This window comes from Ovis aries, chromosome 20, assembly GCF_016772045.2.
Source record: "Ovis aries strain OAR_USU_Benz2616 breed Rambouillet chromosome 20, ARS-UI_Ramb_v3.0, whole genome shotgun sequence".
In the NCBI taxonomy this organism is placed as follows: domain Eukaryota; kingdom Metazoa; phylum Chordata; class Mammalia; order Artiodactyla; family Bovidae; genus Ovis; species Ovis aries.
This window is the reverse complement of record NC_056073.1, coordinates 34,160,231-34,167,004: the sequence shown is the minus strand read 5'-3', so window position 1 is coordinate 34,167,004 and position 6,774 is coordinate 34,160,231. Positions and strand designations below refer to the sequence as shown.

At 39.7% G+C, this 6,774-nt stretch overlaps 1 pseudogene; it reads left to right on the top strand.

Moving 5' to 3' along the window:
• Positions 1-6,356, top strand: LOC105603944 (chorionic somatomammotropin hormone 2-like; annotated as a pseudogene).
• The last annotated feature ends 418 nt before the right edge of the window (positions 6,357-6,774 follow it).

Genomic DNA, 6,774 nt, shown 5'->3' with positions numbered 1-6,774 from the left:
ATGCATGGGGTTACAAAGGTGAGTGAGCAGATCCAAGGTACAGTATCCTTTTTCTGTTAGTATTCTCTCTGTATTCAATAATAGTGATCAGTCAGTCATGTGTTTACCCTTACCCCAGTGTGATGGTAAACCACACAGAACAACTGGACTTTTCTTGTCATTTCAGTGTCTAAAATTCAAGCATTAGTCAATGTAGAGTGAGAAAATTACAAACTCCTCGAAGGCCTCGCTGCTCAGAGTCTGTAGATTCCCAATATTAAACTGTCTTAAAAGAATGGCCTAAACACTCTGGCTCAGAATTAAGTTCCAAATGTTTGCAGAGCACAGAAATACTTCTGGGAGCAATTCAAAAATACAGGAAATAACTTACTTCTCCAAGTATCTATCTGTGCAAATATCATCATCCACGTAAATTTTACACAGAAGGCACTCCTTCTTGCCCACCCCAGCTTCTACAGCAACAACTCCTGCTCAGAGCAACAGAGAAATAAAGGCTTACCTCCACAGGATGGATTTGATAACCTCAGGCAAATAGATCATTTCAGAATGGCTCATGTTTTTATTTAAACAGGGTTCTGCCTGCTGCTGCTGGTGGTCATGTCAAATCTGCTCCTGTGCAAAGGCAACTCATGCCCCTCCTGCGGTCCTGACGTGTTTGTCACCTCCCTGAAATCCCTTACAAACGTGTTTATTGATGCTGCCAGGCTCTCCCGCAACTTCCATAACCTTTCTGCAATAATGTTCAAGGAGTTTGTAAGTACTATGGTAGTGGTGTTTTAGTTGCTAAATCGTGTCCGACACTTGCGACCCCATGGACTGTAGCCCACCAGGCTCCTAGAAGTAAACTTTGCCTAAGTGATGGTGCTATACTATCCTTTAAACAAGAAGGCTGCAATAACATACTCTCTTGGGCAAAGAAGCTGTCAGCTCATAAGATGTGGAAATTGAAGAAAGGATCAGTTTTGTGAAATCTCAAAGTTTCCTAAGAAGTGCAATAACTTTTTCAGTTTCCTTTCATTCATTTTCTTTTTAAAATAAGCAAAATAAATGATTTTGTATTTGTCAGCTAGGAATGCCATAAAATAATACATTAGATTCAGTGGAATAAACAACAGAAATTTATTTCCTCACAGTCCGGGGGCTAGAAGTCCAAGATCAGGGTGCCAGCAAGGTGAGGTTCTGGTGAGAATTATTTCTTCCCAGGCTGGCTTCTTCGTGAGTCCTCACAAAGGGGGGGTGGGGGTGGGGAAGAGAGATAGAGGAAAAGACACAAAGACACAGAGAGAATTCTCTGGTGTTTCGCTTCATGAAGACACTAAACCTATCGAATGAGTGTTCCACCCTAAGAGCTCATTTACCATTAATGGGCTTCACTGGTGGCTCAGATGGTAAAGAATCTGCCTGCAATGTGAGAGACTTAGGTTCTATCCCTGGGTCTGGAAGATTCCCTGGAGAAGGGAATGGCAAGCCACTCCATTATTCTTGCCTGAGAAATCCCATGGAGAGAGGAATCTGGTTGGCTATAGACCATGGGATCCCAAAAAGTTGGAACCCTTTTCAAAACACAGTATTTTGGCAGTTAGGTCTCTAACACATTAATTAGAAGAACACAGATTCAGTCCACAATACTACCTGACACAAAGCACTTTTAGGTGGGACTGGGGAAAGGAAGCATATTGATTTTCTGATCTTTCAGTGTCTCTGGGCTTTCTTCCCCAGGTTCAGAATAAATAGGCAATAAATGAGACATGCTCTGCAGTGAACTGGGTAGATGGAACTTATTAAACAAAGCTGAATCCCGATCACAAAAACAAATACTGGTAGTTCTTTTAATGCTACAAATTATTGTTTTAAGATTTGCAGTGAATAGGTTTCGAGCTACAATAGAAGGGGTGTTTACAATTGGAAACAATTATTCTCTTTCTGAGGAAAGTATTTGGAAGTTGTATGTTAATTCTTTACAGTCAATCAGGGAGCACACAGTAGAACAGACAGCTAATAAAAGGCGGTGCTAAAGGTTTCTATTAAAGTCACGCAGTTCTTTTTACTCACTAGAATTTCTTTCATCCTCCATTTTGACTGTCCATTTTTTTTTCCCAACTCTTGCAAGTAGACAAAAGATTAAATGGTTAAGTATAGGTGCATGCATACATTCTAAGTCAATTCAGTTGTGCCCAGCTCTTTGCAATCCTACTGACTCTAGCCCAACAGTCTCCTCTGTCCATAGGATTGGCCAGGCAAGAATACTGGAGTATGCTGCTGTACTCTCTTGCAAGGGATGCTCCACACCTAGGGATCAAACCTGAGTTTTCTTATATCTCCTGCATTGGCTGGAATATTCTTTATTACTACCATCCCCTGGGAGGCACCAAATATTGGTACATATGTACTATATTTGGTTTAAATAGTAAAAAAAAAAAAAAAAGATAATAATAGAACAGAGAAGGGAAAAGGTTAAACTTAGAAAAGTTATACGTAAAATCATTTTTATAGAGACAAGGTACAGAAGAGTAGGAACAGAAGGACTTTCACATTTTGTGATGCCCCCTGTTAAAAAAAAATACGTCTATGAAGCATGTTAATGTTCTGTTAATGGGCCCATCTACTGAATGCCCAACAACCGTAACTTACTGCCTGATCACTTTCAGGATGAAAATTATGCCCAGGGCAAACAGTACTATATCAATGCAACCAACAGCTGCCACACCAATTTTTTCCATACTTCTGAAGAAACAGATAAAGCTCACCAGATGAACGTGAGTTTACCCTGGGTTTTTCATCGGATCAAATGAGACAGTATGTAGGTTACCAGACTTCAGATTATTAGAGGTTATGTAACTGTGCATGCAGCAAAAGGTGGAGGTAATCAATTGAAGAGAAATTATATTATGCAGTTGATGAAGCATGAGCGAAATCAAGGGATGACTAAAGATCTGTAGTTCAGTTCAGACGCTCAGCCGTGTCTGACTTTTGCGACCCCATGATTCGCAGCATGCCAGGCCTCCCTGTCCATTACCAACTCCCGGAGTTCACTCAGACTCATGTCCATCGAGTCAGTGATGCCTTCCAGCCATCTCATCCTCTGTTGTCTCCTTCTCCTCTGCCCCCAATCCCTCCCAGCATCAGAGTCTTTTCCAATGAGTCAACTTTTTGCATGAGTTGGCCAAAGTATTGGAGTTTCAGCTTTAGCATCATTCCTTCCAAAGAAATCCCACGGTTGATCTCCTTCAAAATGGACTGGTTGAATCTCCTTGCTGTCCAAGGGACTCTCAAGAGTCTTCTCCAACACCGTAGTTCAAAAGCATCAGTTCTTCAGTGCTCAGCCTTCTTCACAGTCCAACTCTCACATCCATACATGACCACTGGAAAAACCATAGCCTTGACTAGAGGGACCTTAGTCGGCAAAGTAATGTCTCTGCTTTTCAATATACTATCTAGGTAGGTCATAACTTTCCTTCCAAGGAGTAAGCGTCTTTTAATTTCATGGCTGCAATCACCATCTGCAGTGATTTTGGAGCCCAAAAAAATTCAGTCTGACACTGTTTCCACTGTTTCCCATCTATTTCCCATGAAGTGATGGGATTGGATGCCATGACCTTCGTTTTCTGAATGTTGAGCTTTAAGCCAACTTTTTCACTCTCCTCTTTCACTTTCATCAAGAGGCTTTTTCATTCCTCTTCACTTTCTGCCATAAGGGTGGTGTCATCTGCATATCTGAGGTTATTGATATTTCTCCCAGCAATCTTGATTCCAGCTTGTGTTTCTTCCAGTCCAGCATTTCTCATGATGTACTCTGCATAGAAGTTAAATAAGCAGGATGACAATATACAGCCTTGATGTCCTCCTTTTCCTATTTGGAACCAGTCTGCTGTTCCATGTCCAGTTCTAACTGTTGCTTCCTGACCTGCATAAAGATTTCTCAAGAGGCAGGTCAGGTGGTCTGTATTCCCATCTCTTTCAGAATTTTCCACAGTTGATTGTGATCCACACAGTCAAAGGCTTTGGCATAGTCAATAAAGCAGAAATAGATGTTTTTCTGGAACTCTCTTGCTTTTCCATGATCAAGCTGATGTTGGCAATTTGATCTCTGGTTCCTCTGTAGTAGCAACATAAATAATAGATCTATTGATTGTCCATGCAGACAACTTTAGTTCAACCAATGCATTAGACACAGGATTGCAGCTGTTATTCTTTATGAAAACAGGAAATGAATGGGAACTTCCATGTGTAAAATATAAGATTGCAAAATTCATAAATATGTAAGAAACACACCTCAGTTTTGAGTCCTTCCTCTTACTAGTGACTCCTACTTGGGAATCCTATACTGCACCACCCATGCTCCCACATCTGCCTTTCAAGGCTCTCCTGATTCTTCTACTTCTCCTATACCTCCTTCATTTGTCATTTCAATGACTCTCTGTCACATTTTATTCTTAATTTGTAAGTCTCCCCCACAATGGCCTATAAAACATCGTTTTGCTTCTCATGGCTGCAACAATTGCCTCTGTTTTGAGGACAACACAGTTTATATATCAAGCCTCAATCACTTATGGCAACTCCAAATTTTCACTGTTATAATCTCTCCTTTCTGATTTCGTGCATTATCCTTCCTCCTAACATTATTTAAACTATTTTCACATGCATCCCCCCTTAAAATTCTTTCTCTCTCTACAACCTTCTTATGATACCGGCATTGTTTTCCTCTGTTAAGCTCATTTATTAATGAGGGTGAACAAGTAAAGGAAAAAGGACAAAGAGGAAGAAGAGGAGGGATTGTTCAATAAACTTATTGAGATTTACTACATGGCCTCACATTTTACTAAGCACTTTATGTGCATTAGTATATTTAATCCTACTCAGTTGTCTGTTCTTTACCAGTAAAACAGTTCATGATTGTAAAAAAAAAAAAATCAAGCATATTAACTAGAGATCTTCAGCCCCTGGGATTTTCAGGCTCAATTCTGCTAGTAGTAGTGAACTGGGGAGGGAACCCTAGTATGAAAGAAGTGTCAGAGATTTTCCTATCAAGCGCCATAGAGATTGAGAACATGTCAGACAAACTTCAAGCATTCACAGAGAGTCAATTCAGCAAGGTGAGCATCCTGCAGAGGGCTTTCTTGCTTTGTTCATGAATGAAAGAGGTGACCTCTGTAATGCGTAAGGAGTTTGGAAATATCTCATTTTGTAAGAAAAAGATTCATGACTTCTATATGCTAGACTGCTACTACATAAAGCAGGAGCCTAGTCATTCATAGTGATAGATTCTACTGTGAAGGAATCAGAATTTCACTGCAATTTTTGACATGTGCAGCTTTGCCTGCATTGCACACAATTCTACCAGAAGCTTTCCTCTTCCTGGGCACAGGTGGTTGAAATATTTTCAAGAGTATTAGTACTAGAGAACAGAATTTCCAAGATCAGCATTTTTCTAAAGTATGCCAGAAAGAAAAACATCAATACAGTATACTAACACATATATATGGAATTTAGAAAGATGGTAATGATAACCCTGTATGCAAGACAGCAAAAGAGACACAGATGTATAGAATGGACTTTGGGACTCTGGGGGAGAGGGAGAGAGTGGGATGATGTGGGAGAATGACATTGAACATGTATACTATCATGTGAGAAATGAATCACCAGTCTATGTTTGATACAGGATACAGGATGCTTGGGGCTGGTGCATGGGAATGATCCAGAGAGATGATATGGGGTGGGATGTGGGAGGGGGCTCAGGATTGGGAACTCATGTACATCTGTGGCAGATTCATGTCAATGTATGGCAAAACCAATACAGTATTTCAAAGTAAAGTAAAGTAAAAATTAAAAAAAGTTGAAAAATAAAAATACAGTATCCCAGAACATCTGCTATTAAGTTCCACTTGTCTTCTTTCTCTGTTCTCCTCAAACCAATGGATGAGAGTAGGAAGGAAGAAAAGAGAATGTTAAAATTAGACTTGTGTTATGTTTCTACTTTTTAGATTTCTAATAGTTTTCTCATAGGCTGGTTCCCAAATCCATATCTAGAGTTTTATATTCATATGTCTTCCCCAAATCTTAATTTGATAATTAGAAGAAAAAAAGATAAGCAAATACTAATAAAATGCATAAGAAGTCATTATCATTTGGGTATTCAGATTATTGTTCCAGTCTTGCAGACGATATAGGAGGCTCGCATTACCTGGTCAGGACTCCCATCCCTGACGTCCAGCGATGAAGATAGGCGTGATTCCGAATTTTATAACCTGGTCCACTGCCTGCGCAGGAATTCATGTAAAGTTGACATGTACATCAAGATCCTAGTGTGCCAAACCCGCAAAATGTGCCAAATTCACATCCATCCCATCCAGCTCTGAGATGGTCATAATGATCTATCCCATAGCAAGCTATTTTGAAATTTACAGCTTTTTAATGCATGCTCTGTAATGGGTCTTTTCTTAAAAAAATAAACACAGACGCTTTAGAGATGTCAAAATCTGAGAGGGCATTTTGTTAACATTTCTTATCTTAATTTAATAGAAAATCAAAAGAAAATCCACTCTTACATTGAGAGAATGAAGCGCCTATTAAAATTAGTCACAAATAGCAGAACCTGGCATTACAAAGAAGACCACTAAGCGATTATGCAAGAATCACAGCCAATTATTCTGGGTCAAGTTATTAGAATCAAAGATTTAGACAATTGTTCATGGTTCTGGTCATGCCACCAAGAAGACTGAATTCTCAGGATTCTTTATGAAAGCCAGCCACGAACTGTCAGCCAACTATCACAGT